Genomic DNA, 25,645 nt, shown 5'->3' with positions numbered 1-25,645 from the left:
GAAGGCAAATGCAATGTTGGCATTTATTTTGAGAAGACTAGAATATAAAAGCAGGGATGTGCTGTTGAGGCTTTATAAGGCTCTGGTCAGACCACATTTAGAATATTGAGAGCAATTTTGGGCCCCGTATCTCAAGAAGAATGTGCTGGCCTGGAGAGGGTCCAGAGGAGGTTCACGAGAATGATCCCAGGAATGAAAGGCTTAACATATGAGGAATGTTTGAGGACTCTGGGTCTGAACTCGATGGAGTTTAGAAGGATGAGGGGGGATCTGACTGAAACTTACAGAATACTGAAAGGCCTGGATAGAGTGGATGTGGGGAAGATGTTTCCAATAGTAGGAGTGACTAGGACCTGAGGGCACAGCTTCAGAGTAAAGGAAAGACCTTTTAGAACAGAGATGAGGAGAAACTTCTTTAGCCAAAGAGTGGTGGATCTATGGAATTCATTGCCACAGAAGGCTGTGGAGGCCAGGTCATTGAGTGTATTTAAGACCAAGATGGAAAAGTTCTTGATTGGTAAGGGATCAAAGGTTACAGGGAGAAGGCGGGAGAATGGGGTTGAGAAACTTATCAGCTGTGATTGAATGGCGGAGCAGACTCGATGGGCCGAATGGCCTAATTTCTGCTCCTATGTCTTATGGTCTAAACTAAATGGTATAATTTTAATGGGCACAAGAACAGAGACCTGGAGTTTCTATACACAAACCTTGGATGGAGCCAGGATAAGTCGATAAGGTTGTTTAAAAAGCTCATGGGTTCCTTGGCTTTAAAAAAAAAAGACATAGAATACAAAAGCAAGGAAATTATGGTAAACCTTTATAAATCACTAGTTAAACTGATCAGCTGGAGTACTGTATTCAATCTGAGCACCACAATTTGGAAGGATGTCAAGACCTTGGTGACCTGATCAATACCTATCCCTCAATCAACATCATTAGAACAGATTATCTTATTACCACATTGCTTTTTGTAGGACTTTGCTGTGTTCAAATTGACTGCCACATTTCCTAAATTGCAACAGCGACCACACTTCAGATGCTTTTGAGGTATCCTCAGGTCATGAAAGTTGTTATATAAATGCAAGCCTTTTTTTTTTAGAAGGGGGTTCAGAGTAAATTTATTAGAATCATAGCAGGTATCAAGGACTTCAATTATGTCAAGAGACTTGAGAAGCTGGGATTGCTGCTCAGAGCAAAGAACTTTTTAATAGAGGTGTTCAACAGATAGAGTAGATGGGGAGAGAGAGTTTCCACCAAGGGGGAGATGAGCATTTTTCATGGAGTGAATTATAATCTGGAATAGAAAAGTTTGGTAGAAGCAGATTCAGTGATGAACTTCAAAAGGAAATTGGATATTTGCTTGAAAAAGATAAAATTTTCAGGGCTGTCGGGAAATCGCAACGGAGTTGGACTAATTGGATAGCTCTTTCAAAGAACTGGCACAGGATTGATGGATCAGCTGGCCTCTTGCTGTGCTCTATGATTCTATGTAGTTTCCATTTGTTTATTTTATGGAACTTTCCAATTAAAGCTCTGTTACACTTGACCTTGTGGCTGAGATTTCCTGTGTGGGACTATGTCTTTTATAATTATCTACACCACGGGCATAATGACCTTAGCAGACTTTGTAAAAGGATTGTAGTGAATAATCATTTTGTGAAATAATGTACTCTGCTACAAATGTAGAACACATAGTGTACAATCCTCTTACTGGCCTGTTGCTCTAAAGGAAAATGTTTAATCACAGCCTGAAACAGCATAGGAGCCTTGCAGTTCTGCTAATTTGCTACACAATAAATACTATTTTTTGAGGTTAATTGGCACCTAAAGTACAATCTCTGGTAAAGTGTAAAAAAAGCTGTCAATATAAAGATGAAGTATGTGAGCTGACCTTTGAAGTTGACATGGTTTTAACATAAATTAACTGACTTAATAATTATTAAATGCTTGAAGTTGAATTATTTTATTAATACAGTAAAATAATTGCATTGTTTCTAGACTGCCCAAGGAACAGACGTAATCAGCTGGCACCTTTGTCGCTGCAGCTGATCTGCAGAAAGGTGGCTGAACTCAGTGTTCCAGAGCATCTGTAACAAAGAAAGCTTTTGTAAGTTGACCTTGTATTTTTTAACCAATGAACATGGAATGTATTATTAAATTACAGCCATCAATTTTACTCATTGGTAACTCTCGTATATCTGAGTCCGAAGTTTAAAGGTTCAAACATTGCAGCACTTGAGTTTATGATCTAGGCTGACATTATGATGCAGAACTGAGGGAGTTGCACTGTCAGAAGCATCATGTTCCAGATGAGAAATCAGGCCAAAATCCTGTCAGCTCACTGAAGAAGGATCCCATGGCACTAATCAAAGAAGCGCAGAAGCGTTCTCGGTGTCCTAGCTGACATTCTACCCACCAAACAGATCAAAGTAGATTAACCAGTTATTGCCTTAATACTGATGGACCTTGCTGAACACAAGTTGGATGTGATAGCAATTTATTAGCTGAGAGGTGCTTTAACTCATAGTCACAATGTGCACTACATATATACATGCAAATTTGTTTTTCTTAAAAACACATTTTTTCCAAGTAACCATTTTAAAATTTTTGAACCATATGTACTCTGTTGCCTTACTCCATGTATACACACCATTGTTTCCCTTTCTGTTATCATGCCCTTGTCTTTCCCTTCCTGGTGTCTCATAACCCCTTTTTTCCCCAGCCCCTCCTCTTCTTTCATCTCTTTCTTCTTCCCCCTTCCATTTTGTCTCTTACCTTTCTCTGTTCTTCCAACATCATAAACAGTAATTTTAGCACTGTACATTACCAGAGCAAGTTTTTTTTTCGGAAACACAGTTAACTTTCTACATGATCGTTGTGGCCTTCAGTGGATGCAATCAAGAATCAAAAATTGAGGAATACTAAAAGAGTTATGCAGAGTTTAATATTTCCACTTCAATGAGCAGAATTTGATTGGAAAGTATTTTTGCAGTGCATTAAACTTTATTTTTAAAGCTGCATTACTTACTTTCACAAATAGACCCCAATGTCAACTGGAGATTCAAACTGTTCTGGCCTGGGAGGCATTAGTTTCAAGTTAAACTACCCTTGCACACTCGAGGCTTCCTTTGCAGGATCCCTTGAACTGTATTCTGCATATTGAGTTGAAAATCCCTTCCAGACCTTGCATACCTTGAAAATTAGTGCCTTTTGGAACTGAATGCATACCTGGGAGTTTGGTGAGTGGGCGAGTTAGGTGAGGAGGGGAAGGAGGTGTTCCTTTCCTTTTGCTTTTTCTAACTTTTTCACCCTGTAGGAATTGGTTCTTACTCTACTACAATGAAAGAAGCTAGCTGTTTGGTGAGTATCTTGTGTAAGTAGTAAGGTCTATTCTATTTCCACAGTTTAATATACTGGTGATAAGTTTATAAATATTAAATATTAAAATATTAAAAAAGGAAAATGAACAATTGAATAATATAATTAAGCAGTTAATTAAAACACATTAAAGATGGTAAGATAGGTGATGTGTCATGGCTGCAGTATGTGGGAGTTCCTGGGTGGCGCTGTGATCCGAGGCAAATACATCTGCAAGGGCCCTTCTCAAGAGCATTTAGGGATGGCCTAGCCAGCAATGCCCACATCCCATAAATGAATTTAAAAAGTAAGTGTTTGAAGTTTGAGGAGCTTCAACTCAGAGCCATTGAGCTCAAGGTGGAGCTGCAAAGACTGCAAAACATCAGGGAGGGAAAAGTTACCTGGATGCTTTGTATCAGGAGGCAGTTACTCCCCTTTTGATAGGGTCTTCTGATTTGGTAAGTGATTAAGGACAGGAGGGTGTGACTGAGTGAGGCAGGTAAGGGGACCCCAGAGGGCAGGAGTTCAGGAGCCATAACCTTTGTAGTTGTTCAATAGGTTTGAGGCTCTCAACTAGTTTGGATGAGAGTGGGGGCTGCAGGGTGGGTGAACTGACTGTCTATGGCACCGTGATACAGAAAGCCATTCAAGTGGGGAGAGCAAAAAGGTATGTAGTACTAGTAGGGGATAGTATAGGGAGGAGGATTGACACTGTCCTCCACAGCAAAGAGCGAGAGTCCAGACAACTGTCTGGCCTGCTTAGTGCCAGGGGTCAGGACCTCTGCTTAGGGCTGGAGAGGAACTTGCAGTGGGAAGAGGAGGTTCCAGTCACCGTGATCCTTGTAGGTACCAATGTCATAGGTAGAACTAGGAAAGAGTTTCTGTATAGCCAGTATGAGGAGTTAGGCACTAAATTGAAAAGAACCTCAAAGGTAGTAATCTCTGGATTATTACCTGAGCTACATGCAAATTGGCATAAGGTACATAAAGTTCAAGAAATGAATGCATGGCTCAAAGACTGGGAGACGTGGTTCTAGTCCGTGGAGCACTGACCCCAGTACTGGGGAAAGTGGGGGCTGTATAGTTGGAATGGCCTACACCTGAATCGTGCTGGGACCAGTATTCTAGCAACCGTATAACTTGGGAAGTTGAGAGGGTTTTAAATTAAATAATGGGAGCAATGGATCAAATTTGGGAAGATGTGTTAAATCAAAGAGTTGAAATAAGGTAAGAGAGAAAAGTATTAATGTGGGAAATGGTAAACAGACCATACAGAAAGGGACAGCGAGTACAAATATCAGTGAATCAGCAGATAATGCTAGAGTTGCAAAGATAATAAAAGGCTTTTATATAAACTAAAGGCTTTGTATGTGAATGCATGTAGTATTCAAAACAAAACACATGAACTGATTGTACTATTAGAAATAAATAAGTACAACCTGATGGCCATTACAGAGACATGGCTGCAGGATGACATAGATTGGGACCTGAATATTGAAGGGTTCATGACACTTAGGAAGGACAGGAAGCTATGAAATGTGGAGGGGTGGCTCTGTTAATTAAGGATGATGTTAGCACAATAGAGAGGGATGACCTAAGTTCAGGAAATCAGGATGTAAAAGTGATTTGGGTAGAAATGAAAAACGACAAAGGCAAGAAGTCATTTGTGGGAGTGATGTACAGGCCCCTAACAGTAACCATATGGTAGGACAGGGTATAAAGGAGGAAACAGGAGCTTGTCAGAAAGGTACAGCGATAATCATGCGGATTTTAATCTACGTATAGACTGGAAAAATCAGATGGGCAAAGGTAGCCTAGATGAGGAATTCATAGAATGTTTTTGGGATAGTTTCTTAGAACTGCACATTCTGGTACCAACCAGAGAGCAGGCTATACTAGACATGGTATTGTGCAATGGAATAGGATTTATTAATGACCTCATAATGAAGGTGCCCCTAGGTAGCAGCGATCATAATATGATTGAGTTTTACATTCAGTTTGAGGCAGAGAAGAGTGGGTCTAAGGCATGTATTTTAACCTTAAATAAGGGCAATTATGAGGGCATGAAAGCAGAGCTAGCTAAAGTGAACTGGCAAATTAGGTTAAGGGATAGGTCAAGAGAGATGCAATGGCAGACATTTAAAGGAATATTTCAGAACACAGAATAGATACATTGCAACAAGAAAGAAAATTTTCAAGTGGAGGACCCACCATCTGTAGTTAACTAAAAATGTTAAAGATATATCAAACTTAAAGGAAAAGCATATAATTGCGCCAAGATGGGTGACAGGTCAGAAGATTGGACAGAATATAAAAAGCAAAGAATGACCAAAAGATTCATAAGGAAGGAAAAATTAGAGCATGAGAGAAAGCTAGCTAGAAATATAAAAAAAGATAGAGTTCTTTAGATATTTTTAAAAGAAAAGTTAACAAAGTGAGTCTTGGTCCTATAGAGAATGTGTCTGGGGAATTAATAGTGGAAAATAAAGAGGTGGCAGATGAATTGAACAGGTATTTTACATCACTACAGCAGACACAAGTAACATCCTAGCAATAGCTGTAAATCACAGAATGCAAGGGAGGGAAGAACTCAAGAAAATTACAATCATCCAGGCAGTGTTACTGAGCAAAATGTTAGAGCTGTGGGCTGACAAGTCCCCGGGTCCTGATGGGCTTCATGTTAGGGCCTTAAAGGAAGTGGCTAGGGAAATAGTTGATGCATTGGTTTTAATTTTCCAAGGTTTCCTAGATTCAGTGAAGTTTATTAGGTTGGAAAATAGCGAATGTAATTCCTTTATTCAAAAAGGAGGGAGACATAAAGCAGGAAACTACAGGCCAGTTAGCTTAACATCTGTCATGGGAAAAATGTTAGAAACTAATATTAAAGACGTTATAGCAGGGAACATGGAAAATTGAAGGTAATTATCATGGTAATCAGGCAGCATTAACATGGTTTTGTAAAAGGGAAATCATGATTAACCAATTTATTGGAGTTCTTTGAAGAAGTAACATATGCTGTGGATAAAGGGGAATTGGTGGATGTACTATACTTCGATTCCCAGAAGGCTTTTGATGAGGTATAATCTCAAAGGTTATTGCGAAAAATAAAAGCTCATTGTGGAGGGGTAACACGTTGGCATGGATAGAAGATTGGCTAGCTAACAGGAAACAGAGGGTAGACATAAATGGGTCTTTTTCATGCTGACGAGATTTAACGAGTGGTGTGCCATAGGGATCAGTGCCGGGGCCTCAACATTTTACAATTCATATAAGTGACTTGGATAAAGGGACCAAAGTTATGGTTGCTAAATTTGCTGATGATGGAAAGCCAGGTAGGAAAGTAAGTTGTGAAGAGGACATAAGGAGGCTACAAAGGGATATAGATAGGTTAAGTGAGTGGGCAAAGACCTGGCAAATGGAGTATGATATGGGAAAATGTGAAATTGTCCATTTTGGCAGGAAAAATAAAAAAAGAAGCATATTATCTAAATGGTGAGAGATTGCAGAGTTCTGAGTTGCAGAGGGATCTAGGTGTCCTAGTGTATGAATTGCAAAATGTTAGTATGCAGGTACAGTAAGTAATTAAGAAAGCAAATAGAATGCTATCGTTTATTGCAAGGGGAATTGAATACAAAAGTAGGGGAGCTTATGCTTCAGTCCTAACCAGTCAAGGGGAGGTGATGGCGTAGTGCTATTGTCGCTGGACTAGTAATCTAGAGACCCACAGTAATGCTCTGGGGACCCGGGTTTGAATCCCACCACGGCAGATGATGGAATTTGAATTCAATAAAAATCTGGAATTAAAAGTCTAAAGATGGCCATGAAACCATTGCCGATTGTCGGGAAGGAAATCTGCTGTCCAGGCTCTTAAAAGCTACTTTGTATCTTAAATAATTTTTAAACTGCTACAAAATCTCAAAAAAGGAATGGACCTTGCATCAGAAACAACACTGCAAACTCAGCCCTGTCGACCCTGCAAAGTCCTAGGGGACTGATGCCAAAATTGGGAGAGCTGTTTCATAGACTAATCAAGCAACAGCAACATAGCCATCCTCACGGAATCATATCTTACAGGTAATGCGCCAGACACCACCATCACCATCCCTGGATATACCCTATCCCACGGGCAGGATAGACCCAGCAGAGGCGGAGGCACAGTGATATACAGTCGGGAGGGAATTGTCCTGGGAGTCCTCAACATTGACCCCAGACCCCATGAGGCCAAGTCTCATCAGGTCAAATTTGGGCAAGGAAACCTCTTGCTGATTACCATATACCTCCCTTCAGCTGATGAATCAGTGCTCCTCCACGTTGAACACCAATTGGAGGAAGCACCGAGGGCGCAGGGAGTGGGGGATTTCAATGCCCATTACCAAGAGTGGCTCGATTGCACCAGTACTGACTGAGCTGGCCGAATGCTAAAGAACATAGCTGCTAGACTGGGTCTGCGGCAGGTGGTGAGGGAACCAACAGGAGGGAAAAACATACTTGACCTCACCTCACCTCACCATCCATGGCTATATCGCTAGGGCTGACCACCACACAGTGGTTGTGGAGAGGGAGTCCCACCTTCATAATGAGGATACACTCCATTGTGTTGTGTTGTGTTGGTAGCATTACCACTGTGCTCAGTCAATTTTGAGCAGATCTAGCAACTCGAGACCGTGAGGCGCTGTGGGCCATCAGCAGCAGAGTTGTACTCGAACACAATCTGCAACATCATGCCCGGCATATCCCCCACTCTACCATTACCATTAAGCCAGGGCATCAACCCTGGTTCAATGAAGAGTGCAGGAGGACATGCCAGGAGCAGCACAGGCACACCTAAAAATGAGGTGTCAATCTGGTGAAGCTATAACACAGGACTACTACTTACGTACCTGTCAGCATAAGTAACAAGTGCTAGACAGAGCTAAGCGATGTTACAACCAACAGATCAAATCTAAGTTCTGCAGTCCTGCCACATCCACTCGTGAATGGTGGTGGACAATTAAATAACTCACTGGAGGAGGAGGCTCCACAAATATCCCCATCCTCAATTTGGGAAAGCCCAACACATCAGTGCAAAAGATAAGGCTGAAGCATTTGTTACAATCTTCAGCCAGAAGTGCCAAGTGACTGATCCATCTTGGCCTCCTCCAGAGGTCCCCAGCATCACAAATGCCAGCCTTTAGTCAATCCGATTCACACCACATGATATCAAGAAACAGCTGAAGGCACTAAATACTGCAAAAGCTATGGACTCTGACAATATTACAGCAATAGTACTGAAGACTTGTGCTCCAGACTTGCCAAGGCCCTAGCCAAGCTGTTCCAGTCCGGCTACAACACTGGTATCTACTCAGCTATGTGGAAGGTTGCCCAAGTATGCCGTGTACACAAAAATTAGGACAAATCCAAATGGGCAAATTACCGCCCCATCAGTCTACTCTCAATCATCAGTAAAGTCGTGGAAGGGGTCACCAATAGTGATATCAAGCGGCACTTGCGTAGCAATAACCTGCTCACCGACCCCCAGTTTGGGTTCCGCCAGGGCCACTCAGCTCCTGACCTCATTACAGGCTTGGTTCAAACGTGGACAAAAGAGCTGAGCTCCTGAGGTGAGGTGAGAGTGACTGCCCTTGACATCAAGGCAGCATTTAACCAAGTGTGGCATCACGGAGCCCTAGCAAAACTGAAGTCAATGGGAATGTGTGTTGGGGGTGGGGGTACTCTCCCTTGGTTGGAGTCATACCTAGTACAAAGGGAGACGGTTGTGGTTATTGGAGGTCAGTCATCTCAGTTCTGGAACATCACTGCAGGAGTTCCTCAGGGTAGTATCTTAGGCCCAACCATCTTCAGCTGCTTCATCAATGACCTTCCTTCCAACCTAAGATCAGAAGTGGGGATGTTCGCTGATGATTGCACAATGTTCAGCGCCATTCGCAACGACTCAGATACTGAAGCAGTCCATGTCCAAATGCAGCAAGACCTGGACAACATCCAGGCTTGGGCTGACAAGTGGCAAGTAACATTCGCGCCACACAAGTGCCAGGCAATGACCATCTCCACAAAGAGACAATCTAACCATTTCCCCTTGACGTTCAATGGCATTATCATCACAGAATCCCCCACTATCAACATCCTGGGGTTATCATTGATCAGAAACTGAACTGGACTAGCATATAAATACTGTGGCTACAAGAGCAGGTCAGAGGCCAAGAATCCTGTGGTGAGTAACTCACCTCCTGACTCCCCAAAGCCTGTCCATCATCTACAAGGCATAGGTCAGGAGTGTGTTGGAATACTCCTCACTTACCTGGATGAGTGAAGCTCCCACAACACTTGGAAGTTTGCTATTGTCCAGGTTAAAGCAGCCCGCTTGATTGGCACCACATCCACAACCATTCACACCCTCCACTGCCGATGTACAGTGGCAGCAGTGTGTGCCATCTACAAGATATACTACAGGAACTTGCCAAGGCTCCTTAGACAGCACTTTCCACTACCAACAACCACTACCAACCAGAAGGACAAGGGCAGCAGATGGATGGGAACACCACCACCCTCCAAGTCACTCACTATCCTGACTTGGAAGTATATCGCTGTCCCTTCACTTTCGCCAGGTCAAAATCCTGGAACTCCATTCCTTCCTAACAGCATTGTGGGTGCACCTACACCACATGGACTGCAGCGGTTCAAGAAGGTCTTCTCAAGGGCATCTTGGGATGGGCAATAAATGCTGGCCCAGCCAGCAAATCCCACAGCCCATGAATGAATAAGAAAAAAATAACGGATGTGGTGCGACCACATTGGAGTGCAATGTACCGTATTGGTCTCCTTATTTAAGGAAGGATGTTAATGCATTGGAAGCAGTTCAGAGAACATTTACTAGACTAATACTAATACTAGACTAATAATGTTCAGGTTGTCTTACGAGGAAAAGTTAACAAGTTAAGCATGTATCTGCTGGAGTTTAGAGGAGTAAGAGACGACTTAATTGAAACATAAGATCTCGCGAGGTCTTCACAAGATGGATGCGAAGAGGATGATTCCTCTTTTGGGAGAATCTAAACTAAGAATTTAAAAATAAGGGGCCTCCCATTTAAGACAGAAGTGAGAATTTTTTTCCGAGGGTTGAGTCTTTGGAATTCTTCCTCAAGAGGCCGTGGAAGCAGAGTCCTTGAACGTTTTTAAGGCAGAGTTAGATAGATTCTTCATAAGGGGTGAAATGTTATCGGGGGTAGGTGAGAATGTGGAGCTGAAGTTACAATCAGATCATCTATAATAAATGGCAGAGCAGGCTTGAGGAAACGAGTGGCCTACTCCTAATTGGTATGTTTGCGTGAAGGTTCTTAAATCCCATTTTTAATTCCATTGAAGTAAGTGTAGATTTCTGCCATGTACTTCATTCAGCATGTGAGCAGGTTGTTAGAGCCCAAGCCATTTTTGGCCCCTCTTTGTGAATTAATGTGATATTTGAATCGTGAATATCGATGACAGCGTTGGAGAAAATTGTCTGGAAGTGTTGGCTGGACAGTTTATGGGTGGTAGTTGGGGGAGAGGATGAGCAGAATTACTACAGTGGAGGACTAGCAATTAGTTCGGCGGTAGTTCAGCTGTGAACATGTTAATTTGGCCTCCTTTCGCGATGAGATCAGGAATTACTCCAAGCTACTTAATATGCCAGCCTATTTCAATGATTTACTATTCAAACAAAAATATTCAAAAATCCTTCCAGTGCAAATATGGGCATTAGTTCAGCAGTTCTTCAGTATTTATCTCACTTTCATGACAGGTCGGTAAATGCTATCCATTTTCATTGACACTCTCTATTCAAACAAAAATATTCAAAACCTTTTCTAACCCATAAGGCTGTGTGAAGTGAAAGGTTGTACAAGTGAACATTAAAATTAAAAATGAAATTGATGAACGGTTAATGCAGATCATACACTTAGTAATAACATTTTCCACAAAGTCTAGATCTGCCTTACGATTTTGTTGGCAGGTTGCCATGAAAAGTGATCACCCCTCTACTTGGTACACTTCAAAGCCATTCTTGTCTTGTTCAGTATTTATTTAATCAAGGGTGTGCTGCACTGCATTTTTTTTCCAGATGAGACTTTAAGCCATCGCCCCATCTGTCTGCACAGATGGACATAAAAGATACCATAATGCCACTATTCAAAGAAGAGCAGGGGAGTTCTCCCAGTATCCTGACCAACATTTATCCCTCCACGCCACTAAGCAGATTAACTGGTTATTTACCACATTGCTGTTTATGTAACCTGTAAAAATTGGCTGCAAGACAAGGAGATTATTAAAACACACATGCTGGAGATACTCAACAGGTCAGACAGCATCTGTGGAAAGAAACAGATTTGGTGTTTCAGGTTGTGATGACTCTCTTCATCAGAAGTGAAGAGAAATGTAATAGTGGTTTTGAGCAATTGGAAGTGGTGCTGGAGCTTGAGGAACAGCACCTCATCTTTCGACTCAGCACTTGACAGACTTCTGGACTCTACATTGGGTTCAGCCATTTTAAATCATGGCCTTTGCCTCCATTTTGTTTTGTTTTTTAGTTTGCTGGTTCGATTTTATCGTATTTCTTTATTTATTCCTCCATGTTACATTCAGATAGTTGCTATGCAGCCATTCACACCTCAGCTGGACGCATCTTTTACTATACCCATTACCACTCCCTTTGGCTTTTATACCCATGCAGCCTTTTGTCATTTAATCTCTCCTGCCCTCCACCCTATCACAGACCTCCCCATTTGTTCTTCCACATCCTCTCCTCTTCCACTTGCTCAAAATCTTTTACATTTCTATCTTTCCTCAATTCCGATGAAGGAATATCATGACCTGAAATGTTAACTCTATTTCTCTCCTCAGATACTGTTTGATCTGCTGAGTATTTTCAGCATTTTCTATTTTAAATTTAAGATTTCAGATTGCAGGGAGACTTTGGAGTAGTGGTAATGTCACTGGACTAGTAACCTAGAGGCCCAGCTAATGCTGTAAGGTTCAGATCTCACCACAGCAGCTGATGGAATTTGAATTCAATTAATTAAAATCTGCAATTGAAAGTGACCATGAGACTAACATCAATTGCTCACTAGTGTCCTTTTAGGGAAGGAAAATCTACCAACTTTTTTTTAAAATTCATTCATGGGATGTGGACATTGCTGGCTAGGCCAGCATTTATTGTCCAACCCAAATGGCCTTCGAAGGTGGTGGTGAGCTGCCTCCTTGAATTGCTGCGTCCCTCTGCTCTTGCAGTGCTGGTAGGGAGGGAGATCCAGAATTTTGACCCAGCGACAGTGAAGAAATGGTGATATGTTTCCAAGTCAGGATGGTGTGTGGCTTGGAGGGGAACTTCCAGGTGTGGTGTTCCTTGTCCTTCTACATGGTAGTGATCATGGACTTGGAAGGTGCTGTCATAGGAGCGTTGGTGAGTTCCTGCAGTGCATCTTGTAGGTGGTACGCTGTTGACACTGTGCGTTGGTGGTGGAAGGAGTGAATGTTTGTGGATGGGGTGCCAATCAAGCAGGCTGCTTTGTCCTGGATGTTTTTGGAGCTGCACTCATCCAGGCAAGTGAAGAGTATTCCATCACACTCCTGACTTGTGCCTTGTAGATGGTGGATAGGCTTTGGGGAATCTGGAGGTGAGTTACTCGCCACAGGATTCCTAGCCTCTGACCTGATCTTGTAGCCACAGTATTTATATGGCTAGTCCAGTTCAGTTTCTGGTCAATGGTAACCCCCAGGATGTTGATAGGTCTAGCCTACATGTGACTCCAGACCCACAGCAATGTGACTCTTAACTGTCCTCTGAAGCAGCCTAGCAAGTCACTCAGTTCAAGGGCAATAAGGGATGGGCAACAAGTGCTTGCATTTCTAGTGATGCCCTCATCCCATGAAAGAAAAAATAAATTTTCCAGCATCTGCAGTACTTTGCTTTTCTATACTTCAAAATGTGATCTTCAGCTGTATAGCATTTGGGACATAGAGGCATTGTGAACAGCTTTATATAAATGAAAATTTGCTCTTTCTTTCAAACAGACATCAGATTTGTATCCATCGTGGTTGACATGGCCCTCGACCATATCTGCCACATTTCCTGCACTTCTGCTCTCACTCCTTCCCCTCCCTCCCAGAACCGCAATAGGGTTCCTCTTGTCCTCATTGTCCACCCCACCATTCAATGGATGATTTTCCACCGTTTCGGCCTCCTTCAGTGTGATGTCATCAGCTAACACATCTTCCCCTCCCAATCTCTTCTCAGAATTCTGTAGGAACCATTTCCTCTGTAATACCCTAGTCCACTCTGCAGTCACCTCCAACATCCCGCCCCCTTCCCAAGGCACCTTTCTATGCAAACACAGGAGATGTAACACCTGCCCTTTTACCTCCTCATGCCTCACCATCCAATGCCCAAACACTTCTTCCAAGTGAAGCAGCAATTTTCACATACTCCTTTCAATTTGATATACTGTGTTTACTACTCACAATGTGGTGATCTCTACATTGGGGAGACCAAACCCAGATTGGGTGGCCACTTTGCAGAAGACCTCCATTCAGTCCACAAAGAATGACCCAGAGCTTTCAGTCATTTGTGTTAACTCTTCACCTTGCTCTCATGCTGTCCTTGGCCTGCTGCACTGTTCCAGTGAAGCTCAATACAAGCTTGGAGAACAGCACTACGTACGTACGTACGTACGCACACACATCCAAATGGCCCCTCGGGCCGTCTCTGCCATCCAATACGATCATGCCTGATTTGATTTTAATCTTATTTCCCTGCCTACCCCCGATAACCTTTCAGCCCCTTGCTTATCAAGAATCTATCTACCTCTGCCTTAAAAATATTCAAGGACTCTGCCTCAACCACCTTTTTTAGAAGAGAATTCCAAAGTGTCTCAACCCTCTGAGAGAAAAAAAAACTTCCTCATCTCTATCTTAAATGGGCCCCTTATTTTGAAATAGTGATCCAGCATTCTAGATTCTCCCACAGAGGAAATATCCTTTCCATATTCATCCTGTCAAGTCGCCTCAGGACCTTATATGTTTCAACCAAGTTGCCTCTTACTCTTCTAAACTCCAGCAGGTGCAAGCCTAGCCTGTCCAGCCTTTCCTCATAAGACAACCTGCCCATTCCAGATAGTAATCTAGCAAACCTTCTCTGAACTGTTTCTAATGCATTCACATCTTTCCTTAAATACGGGAGCCAATACTATACACATATTCCAGATGTGGTCTCACCAATGCTCTGTATAACTGAATCATAATCTCCCTACTCTTGTATCAATTCTCCTTGCAATACACTTGACTTGCTGTACGTGTATTTTAAAAAAAAATCAATTTAGACTTTGTCTAGAAGTACTGAAATAAGTATGAGAACATTGTGGGGGACTGGAAAGAGTTGAGGCAGGAGCTAGTAGGTAGTCAAGTCTCCATTACTTTGTAATATCAAAAACAATTGGTAGGATTTTGCAACCAACCAGTTTAGTAACGTCAGATTGTTGAATTTGGCAGTTTTGTTTTTACCCATTGTTTTCTGAGCTAAATGTGATATCTGGCCAATGAGCATAATAAACTTTATCCCATCCTTGCCTAAGCCCATTGCCTGTAACATCAATATAAAAGCAAAAAACTGCGGACGCTAGAAATCCAAAACAAAAACAAAAATACCTGGAAAAACTCAGCAGGTCTGGCAACATCTGCGGAGAGGAACACAGTTAAAGTTTTGAGTCCGAATGACCCTTCAACAGCCCTGCTGAGTTTTTCCAGGTATTTGTTTTTGGCCTGTAACATCAATGCTATGGCCAGGCTGCTAACCTCTAGAGGTAAATTCCAAAACAGAACCAGAAATTGCTAGTGAATTGGGCAAACAGGTTTGACAGGGAAGCAGGAGCTGTAACATGAGTATGGTAATGTATTGGTTATGTTAGTGTGTGAATAGATGACTGGTCTAATCCAGAGAATGAGCCCCTGTTCTACAACCAGTTTGTGAATTTTAATTTGGTTAAGAAGTCTGGAAGTAAAAAGCTGGTAAAATGGGCCATGAAGATGATGGGTGGACTGTAAAATTCAAAAGGTGCATTCATGTCCTTTAGAGAGGGAAACATGAAACCTGTGCCCAGCAAGTGACTAAAGTCCCATGTCCATGTGATTGACTCAACTGCCCTCCATGATGGACAATAAATGCCTGCCTTGCCAACAGCACCCATATTCAAAAAATAACGTTTGAAAAGCTGCACTTCAATATTCTACTAACAGTTGAAAATGTTTACATGGTTTTCCAGCAACGAAGATTTGCATGCTGCTTCTTGTGCTCATGGACATCTCTTCTAGTTGGCATTATTTCCCGGAACTCAACCTTTTGTGCCTTATTGTTCAAATACAAAATTCACACGAATTATAATAAAAGGTACAAATTTAAAAGAAATAAACATTAGAAAATAAATTTCTTACGTGGTAAATGGTACGAATATGGAATCCTCCATCACAAACTTGTTGAAGCAGAGTTCGTAATCTTTTTTTAAAGAGATTTCAATACTTGGTGGATGAAAAGGAATATGAAAGGATGTGGGGAAGCATACATGGAGTGGGATTAGATGAAATGGGTCTGTATATGGGAAGAAAATTGGTGGAGATGTGATGGGCCAAATTACCTGCTTCTATTCTATAAAACTCTACCATTGTGAATTGTTGCCAACGGCGTGCATGCGCAGTTGTAAGCATGGCCCCAATCTTTGTAGAGGGCAGTGTGCTGCAGGACGCATGCGTGATCATCATATGTTGGAATTGCAAATATTGCAGCATTGGCAGTATCAGGTTAACACCTTTTACTAAAGGGAAGCAGTCTCTTTATAATGTATGCAATTGCGTCCTCCCCACAGTTTATGAATCTCCTGCTGTGGAGCCTCTTCGCCTTAACCCAGGTCTGACCCTGGAAACAAGCTGCAGAGTTTCAAAAGGAATTGCTGCCACCACAGGATCAGCCAGAAACTTGCTATCCCACCCCATTCCAATTCCCGGAAATCGTGGGGACGCCACTGCCCCGACTGCCTGCCCACCGCAGGGCTCAGAAACTGGGTGAACGACTTCAGGATCCGAATAAGATCTGACCAACATTATGTCTCCTGCAAATGATATTGGCTTCTGCAAATGTGCCATCTTGTGTTGGCAGGAGGCAGTGTTGTGAATTTGGATCAGTGCTTGGTTTGCCTGTGTGTGTGGGTGGGGGTGTGTGTGTGGGGGTGTGTGTGGGTGGGGGTGTGTGTGTGTCGCTTTCAATGCATTTCTTTTTCCACTATTTGTGGATTGATTCTATTCTATGAATGCCAATGTGCCCCTCTGGTGAATTGAAAATGGCCATTGTTCATATATGATATTGTTACAGCAAGTGCCAGGTTATTTGTAGTGTCGTCTTCCCCTGGTTGAGATAAGTTAACTTCTTATAGACCAAGGATTTTCCTCACCCAAATGGCTTGGCATACCATATGTTACAGAGTGCAAAAGATGACAGAATGCAGTTTAAATTTACTGATTTGTAAAATTTGCTACAGTTTATAAAAATGGAAGTGGATTATCTGTCCTTGTGAAAATATTGATAGATGATCCTTTTGATGATTCTGTGAATAATGCTTTAACAAAAATGCAGGTTGTATTTCCAATGAGAAAAGGAAAACCACTAACCCCAAGGGAGGGGGAGAAAACGACAAAAGCGCTTAGTCATAACTTTTCTTTTTGGTTATGGTAATTGAGTTCCCGTGTGTCTATTTGTGGATTTTCTAGTGAGAAGATGTTTGAGAGGAAACTATGCATAATTCCACCCTTTCAAATATTTTGTTCAGATGGTATACTGATGACAAAAAGATTGAAGAGAATTCACAAAGTAAATTTGTTTCAACAGCTTGTTTTATTTTATTTCACATTATTGTCCATGTGTATTGCTACACTTTGAATGCAGTGGGTTTAAGGTAAAGTTGCCCAGTCCAGTCTGCATTTGTTAAGGAGACCTAGGAGTGGTTAAGAGGTGGAACAAAGGATTTGCATTCCAGAAGTAATGTCTGGGAAAACCACATTGCAGCAACGAGTGGCTCATTTGACATTTCTTTTCTAATTCTCACCTATCTCTTTGGTATTGCCTAGGGCCCTCAATGCACTTGTTTGGGCATTTTTGAAAAACAGGCTGTGTCAGTTTGTGAAACTAGTTTGTAGCAGTGACTATGCGAAAGAGGAAACTGGGTTTGAAACCTAGTGTCCCTCTGAAGGAAGAGGTTAGTTTGCCATTGAGCAGAAATTTGCTCTGATGCACATCAGAGACTAGGTTGTCTCAGAGCTGGGAGTTTTAATGACGCGCACTAAGCAGCTTGACATCAGTGTCGAGCCTGAACTTGTAGCATGCAGGCAGCTGGCACTCGAGTTTGTCTGCTGCAACTAGCAATGTGCGTGCACTCCAAGGAACTGTCGGCAAGTATGAGAAACTGATGCAACCTTTAGACTCTTTGTCCTCCTTTGTCTTTGCTCAGAATAAATATTAGCAAGGTGTGTAGTGTTAGGCCCAGTCATACACAGCTGCCAAAAGATATGTGAATAATTTGCCAACAATTTGGTTTGGCTGGAACAGAGTTGCTGGGTTGCATAAAGTTGTACTGTTGCTGTTTCTTAAAATTTGGCAGTATCAGGTATAAATACAAAGTTAGCATTGGTTTTACGTAATAATCCAGTGTGTTAAATAAAAAATATTCGAACAATGGGTGCACAATGTTCATAAGGGAAATAAACTGGAGGAAGAGAAAATGAAAACTAGGTATGTGTGGAGAAAACTAGGTATGTGTGGAGACTGCACTGCTTTTAAGTGTTTGGCTTTGCCATTGAGGTTGACTTTACCATAGCAGTGTTTCTGAGGAGAGGCAGACTGCATTTTTAACTTTTTTTTCAGCTAATTTTGATGCTTGTAACTGAGTTACGCACTGTTGGCAGACTGACAGTTGGAGATTCCCATGGCGTGTGCAATGTAATGGGCCTCGGTGTGAGGTAAAGGCGAGGGTGAACTTACGGATCACAATGTAGGCACATGCGACGGCCCTGTCACGTTGTAGCTTAGTAATGCTAAGGTGAAATCTAGAAATTGCATTGGAATAATATGGGGCAATATTAAATGTATGGTAAACCTCTGATGTACGAAATTTTGGATCATTTCAGTGTGGTTTAAAATTGACATGTTGGGAGCTCTTGCGTTGGGAAAGCAGGCTGGGAGGCATCTGGTAAGGGGTGCTTTGCATTGTAAACCCTCACTGGTTGTTTATTCTTTGTGCATTTGTTGCAATTTTCTGCAAGCCTGCGTAAGGAAATTAGGCTTTTTCTTAAAATAAGACAGAACAACTGTTTCAGCATATTGACTGAACATAGCATCAAAGGAACAGAAGCACATGAACGTTAGGAAGTCAGCAAAATCTTCTACCTGAAGAAATTCTCTCACTATGGGGCCATGGGGGGAGGTGGGGAATGGTGGAGAAATGTCCACTTGGGCAAATTGCTAACACTCAGCATGAACCACTTTTCAGTTTGAGATATACTTATATTAAAAATAGATTGGTAAAGTTTAGTCAGCATATAGTATTTAACTACTTACCTTTCTGCTGGAGTGATGAATTTTGAATGGCTTAAGGGCATTGCAGTGGCTCATAAACAACTCTTGTACCAACAACACTGTTATGGGATTCGATCGTGAACACATGGCCCAAAGGGGGGGGGGGGGGGGGATGCTGTATTCATTGTTGGTGGTGATGCTGTCCTTTACTCAAGTTGCTGACTGGCTTTACCCAAACCCAGTGGCTCAATACATCCATTTCTGAGTCGCATTGACAGCTTGAAGGCTGGAAAAAAGTTAATAAAACGTATGGTTTGCTGAGGGTACTAATGTGCTTAAGGAAAATTTGAATTCCTTTTCAAATGATTCCATTCAAAACCACAATGCCCGTAAGTTTTGTTTCACAACATCCTTACCCACCCAAAATTCTTGAATTGAATGCTCCCCTTCTGCCAAGCAAAAAAGTAAACTATGAAACCGAACCTGGAAAGGTCTTTGTAGCAGGTTTAATAAAAGTTATTAAATAATGGGCAGAATGATGTGAATTATTAAAATATGCTTTCATGCTTCAGGCCTACATTTTAATCTAGCCCAGCATGAAGAGTTGCAATATCACTCACAAGATCACAGAATTATACAGTACGAAAGAAAGCTGTTTGGCCTAGTCCGCCATTTCAAACTCTTAAGAGCTGTCTAACTTAGTCACAATCTCTGGCCTTTCCTATACCTTTTTAAAATTTTTCTTTCTTGAATATTTATCCACTTTCTTGTTTAAAAAAACTATTATGGATTTCCCTTCCACCACTGGTTCTGGTCCTGAAAGCAATATGAATTATTTTTTAAAAATCTTGTAATCTCATTTCATTCATTTGGTAATTTTACATTAAATGAAAACCTGTAAAATCCTCAGCCTCTTCTGCTCCATGAAAAGAACTTGGTGTCTCTCATCTCTCCTTATAAGTAAAGCAGCTCAATCCTGCTATCATCTTTGATTTCCTGTAGCCTATGAAAGAGCAACCAGAACCGGAAACAGTACTGTAACTGCGTCCTAACCGATGATTTGTACAGGGTTAGCTGGCTTTTTTTTTGTATAGAAGAAATAACTTACATTTATATAACATCTTTCACAACCTCAGGCACTTTATAGCCAATGAAGTACTTTTGAAATTTGGACACATTATGTGGGAAATGTGGCAGCAAACGCCAGTGAGAAAATGACCAGAAAACCTGACCTTTTTAATGATATTGGCTGAGGGATAAAGATCGGGATGGCAATTAGAACTCCCCTGCTCTTTTCACAGTGATCATTATGGCAGATTCTTCAAAGGCAAAGATCATGGGAAGGCTTGTCTCTGTGATAGTTGACATGGTCATTGCTAACTCAAGAGGTTAATTCTTGATCTGCAGGCTCTTGAGCATTTGGGGCACAGGAACTCTGGGTTTGGTGAGGCACTGGTATAAGCAGACACCTTCCATTGTCTGTACCTTTCTTCAGGAGCCTTGTGGCTTCATTTCAAACTTGTAGGTTGCTTTCCTGGTTGTTATACGCCAGCTGTTTCTGTTGACAACCTTCTGCTCCCACACCCGTTGGTCAATGCCAACCTGAGAGAACTGTCTTTTTATCTGGATATTGAAGTGTTTGCGAGGTGCACCTCGGTCTCGCTTACCTGACCATAGTTCACCATAATGCACTGCCTTTGGCATCCTGAAATCCCCCAAGCACAATACATGTCCTTCTCAGTTGAGTTGAAGTTGTAAGAGAATGTATTCAATGCTGGGCAGTTTGGCTCTGCTGAGGGCTTCATTGTTTGTGATCGAAGTCCTGCCATCTGTTATCCATGAAGAAACAAAGACAGTGTTGATGGAAACACTCCCGATATCCCATGTGTTTTCCATACAGGCTCTTGATTCTGACCATATAAGAGGGTGGTGCTGACAACTGCTCTATATACCTGAGTTTGGGTGGAGATGCATTTCGCCTGACGCTTTGAGAGGCAGCTAAAGGAGCTATTGGTCTTAGACGGTTGATTGTCTGTGTCAAGCTTGTCAGCCTTTTTTTTTGCGTGGGTGTGCTTAATTCCCATTTTCTCCACACTCAAGGGGCTGGTGAGCAAATTTCGGGAAGACTGATAAATATCAGAAAAAGTTGTGTGTGAAGAAAAGAAACGACTGCTGAGCAAAACTAAAGAAACGTCAAGGCAATAAATTGATTTTTTTAAAAAAAAATAGTTAATAAAAATAACTATTGGACTGTAAGAAGGTATGTATGTCTGTCCGGCTCTCATCCAGTCTTCGTGCTTGCTCACTCACCCTCACCCGCTGTCACAGTGGGTGAGAGTATGTATTGGTGTTTGGGGGTGAGGATGACTGAGAATCCTGAGACTGGGAGCAGGTCAGACATGCTTGTTCAACCACCCCTCTTGCTCTCACCCACCTCCCTGGGCGCCCGCACCCGGCTTCCTTCCAATTTTGATGTTCTAAGTATCTAAATTCAATGCTGCATTGAACAACTTGTATTTATATAGATCCTTTGATGTTATGAAATGTTTCAAGGTGCTTTACAGGAACAATTACTATTCAAAATTTGACACCGAGCCACACGATGATATTAGGATGGTTAACCAATAAGATTGGTTATAGTAAGGAGCATTTAAGCATAATTGTCACCATCCGCTTAACCAAGGCATTATGTAAAGTGATTTGGAAAGCAGTTGTGCATATTTTTGGATTGACATCCAATACAAGTTGGAAGAGGCTCACGCTCTCCCTTCCTGCAATTGTTTCCTTTTTTTTGCTATAAAGTCACCTCTCAGCACTATGTTGGATCTTGCACAATAGCTAAACAGACCCCTACCACTGCATACTTCAGGGCTACAAATGATGAAACAAAATTGTTTGGGCAAACAACCCAGAAACTCGACCTGAATTTGGGCTCTGAGGCCTCTAAAGAGCAATGAGAAAGATCAGAGTTTATTTCTCTTTTTCTGTGTTGTCCCGAAGGACAGTGTTCAAACTGAGTTGGTCCACCAGAACACTCCAACGATGATATGAACCAGCAATTGGAAGAGGCATCCTTATATTTTCCAGTTAAGAGAAATGGTCACACAATTATTGGCAGCTCTCAATTGTAAGCTATTGGTGTTGATACAGAATTGTAACTTTCAATTCTGCTGGCTTTAATTCATTGCTGTATGCAGCTTGACCCACAGAGCATGTTCATTAGGACCCTGACACATTTCTGGAAAGAAATGGGGCATAGATGGTATTAGGTGTGGCTGTGAGCCTGCTGTTTTAGCAGCGCAGATCCTGACCTCGGTGAAGTAGTGCAGTACTATAGTGCAATAAGAGTTCCTGGGCTGCTGAAAGACTACTAACTTGTCTCTCAAATTCTACATTTGGAACATAGTTAAGGATAAGTGCTTTGATTTAACTGATTCTCTTGAGGATAAAATACATTTGATTTCTCCAAATTTAGCCTTCCTATTTCGCACATCATCTATAGTCATTAGTTACTTGATCCCAAGCATTTAACAATTAAAACAGCTGCTTGTGACCAGAAGCAACCTGGAGATGTTTCTCCATATTTTTCTTTCGCTTACTTTGTGGAAACCTCTGATATGTTCACTAGCTCAATAGTGTAGGTTGTGTGGTCACTTAAGTCATGCCTGGGTGTAGTTTGACAGCAGTGGTTTGGTGGCCCAAAGCAGTGTGACATCAGATCGGTTGTGGAAATCTTTAACCATTTAACAGACTATTTCTGTTCTGTTTATGATGAAATGTTTCTATCTGCTAGTATAGGGTTTTGGTATACCAACATGGAGTAGAATGGAGTGAAAGGAAAGAGGTTTGTGCCCACTGTTTTCTTATTAGTAATTACTCCCTCCTCTCTAACTTGTTTTCCAGCTCCTGCCTTTGTTTTGTCAAAGATCAAATGCTTTATTACTGGTTTTAAAAAAAACATCAAGGGGCAAGGCTGTTCTTGTGATCTAGGGAGAGAAAACCGACTAAAAAGATTGTTCTTCCAGTAAATTGGTGCAAAGAACTAAGTATAGAATATCATGTAACACCTTGACCTGGCCCATACTACTTCAAGAGACAGAAGCTATATTCTAGAATATTACAGTAGAGGAAGAGGTCACCATGTCAGTCATCCCAAGGAAACTATTATTGAATCAGGGACAGAGACTTAAAAAAAAAATTAAAGTAAGCAAGATAACTGTAATGGAGAAACGAATGGCACTAAAAGATAGCAAATCTCAAAGATCATATTGTTTCCATCCCTGGGCTTTAAAAGAAGCAGATGAGAATATTGCAGATGCCCTAACTATAATTGTGAAAAGTTCCCTCAATGTTTGGACTGTTCCTTGAGATTGAACAATTGTGCATGTCACTCTGTTATTTAAAAATGCTAAGAGAGGGAAATCCAAGGAATTATAAACCAGCTCGTCTAACACCTCTTGCCGGGAAATTGTTGGAGTCTAAAATTAAATATGGTGACTGAACAACTCAAAATTTTTCAGATAATCAGATAGCCAGCATGGATGTGTAAAGGGCAGGTCATGCTTGATGAATCTGATTGAGGTTTTTTCCAGAAATGACCAAACAGTGAACACAAGTAGGAGCAGGAATAAACCATGTGGCTCTCGAACCTGCTCTGCCATTCAATACAATCATGGCTGATCTTGGGCTTCATTTTCTCACCCACTCCTGATATCCCTTAATTTCCTGAGATCAAAAATCTGCCTATCTCAGCCTTAAAAGTATTCAATGCTGGAATATTCATAATCCTCTGGAGTTGATAATTCCAAGGATTTGCAACCCTTTGAGTGAAGTAATTTCTCCTCATCTCAATCCTAAATGATTAGCCCCTTACCCTGAAACTGTGCCCCCATGTTTTGGATTCTCTGACCAGCCGAAATAATCTTTGCGTCTACCATATCAAGCCCCCTCAGAATTTTGTAGGTTTCAATGAGGTCACCTCTCATTCTCCTGAACTCCAGAGAACATAAGCCCAATTTACTTAGCTTGTCATCATAGGCCAACCCCCTCATCCTAGGGATCAATCTAGTGAACGTTTACTGTACCACCTCTAATGCAAGTCCATCCTTAAATGTGGAGACCACAACTGCACACACTATTCCAGATGTGGCCTCAAAACCCTGTACAACTGTAGCAGATTTCTTTATTCTTGTACTTCAGTCCCCTTGCAATAAAGGCCAACATGCCATTTGCCTACCTAATTGTTTCTTGCACCTGCATGCTAACTTTCTGCATTCCTTGTACAAGTGCATCCAAGTCTCTTTGAGCATCAGTTATAAGTTTCACACCTTTTAAAAAATATTCTTCTTTCTATTATGACCAGAGTGAATAACTTCACACTTCCCTACATTATACTCCATCTGCCATCTTGTCTGTATCTCTTGCAATCCACAGCTCCCCACAGCTTACCTTCCCACCTAACTTGGTATCATCAGTAAGCTTTAATACATACTCTGTCTCTTCATCTAAGCAATTAACATAAATTATAAATAGTTGAGGCTCCAGCACTATTCACTGCCTGCCAACTTGTAAAAGCTCTGTTTATGCCCTATCTGTTCTATCTGTTTACCAATCCTCCATCCATGCTAAATCAACTCCATGAGCCCTTATTTTAACTATTAATCCTTTGTGTGGCAGCTTTATTGAATGCCATTTGGAAATCCAAACTGCATCTACTGGTTCCTCTTTATCTACCTTACTAGTTACGTTCTCAAAAAAACGAATACATTTGTTAAACAGGACTTCTTTTTGGTAAAGCCATGTAGACTTGTTCTAATCATATTATACTTTTCTAAATACACTGTTAAGTCTTCCTTAATAATAGATTCCAGCATTTTCCAACAACTGAAGTTTGGCCAACTGGCTCATAGTTTGCTGTTTTCTCTCTCGTTCCTTTCTTGAAAATTGGTGTAATGTTTGCCAACTTTCAATCTAATGGGGCCATTTCTGAATGTAAGGAATTTTGGAAAATCATAGCACATCCACTATCTTTGCAGCTAGCTCTTTTTATAACCTTAGCGCACAGGCCATCAGGTTCTGGGGATTTGTCAGATTTTAGTCCCTCAAGATTCTCCAACTTTTCCTATGCTAATATTGATTTCCTTACTCTTTTTAGCCCCTAGGTTACCATCTATTTCTGTATGAAACTCGTGAATTCTTCTATAAAGACAGACACACAATTTGTTCAGTGCCTCGACTATTTCCTCATTCCCCATGATAATTTCTCCTGTCTCTGCTCCTAAGCGGCCTATGTTTACTTTAGCTACTCTCTTCCTTTTTACATACTTAGTGGAAAGGGCAATACCTGTGGATGTTATTTATACGACCTTTCAGAGGCATTTGATAAAGTCCCTAAAAGAGACCATTGGCTAAATTTGAAGTGCACAGAATTGAAAAAAATGCTTATATTTATAAAGTGCCTTTAATGACAATAGGACGTCCAAAAGCGCTTTACTGCATTGAAGACTTTTGAAATGTAGTTACTGACAAATTATTGACCTGGTTGGGAAATTGGCTGAGAGTAGGGGTAATGGGCAGATATTCTATTTGTCAGGGTGTGACAGGGGGTGCTGCTCAAGGATCTATGTTGGGACCTTGCCTACTCACTGTATTCATTACCAACTTAGATGATGGGATAAAAAGCCATGTATCTAAATTTTTTAATGA

The 25,645-nt window shown here is 41.4% G+C and overlaps 1 protein-coding gene across 2 annotated transcripts in view; it reads left to right on the top strand.

Annotated features, from left to right (window-relative positions):
* The window catches only part of znf592 (zinc finger protein 592), a 151,354-nt gene that overhangs the window by 43,682 nt on the left and 82,027 nt on the right, over positions 1-25,645 (top strand). For both annotated transcript variants that reach the window (XM_041178615.1, XM_041178614.1), the window contains exon 2: positions 1,999-2,107. The gene's annotated coding sequence lies outside the window, so the exon portion shown is untranslated. The remainder of the gene's footprint in view (positions 1-1,998; positions 2,108-25,645) is intronic.

This window comes from Carcharodon carcharias, chromosome 32 (assembly GCF_017639515.1).
Source record: "Carcharodon carcharias isolate sCarCar2 chromosome 32, sCarCar2.pri, whole genome shotgun sequence".
Classification (NCBI taxonomy): Eukaryota; Metazoa; Chordata; class Chondrichthyes; order Lamniformes; family Lamnidae; genus Carcharodon; species Carcharodon carcharias.
This window is presented reverse-complemented; position numbering and strand designations above follow the sequence as displayed.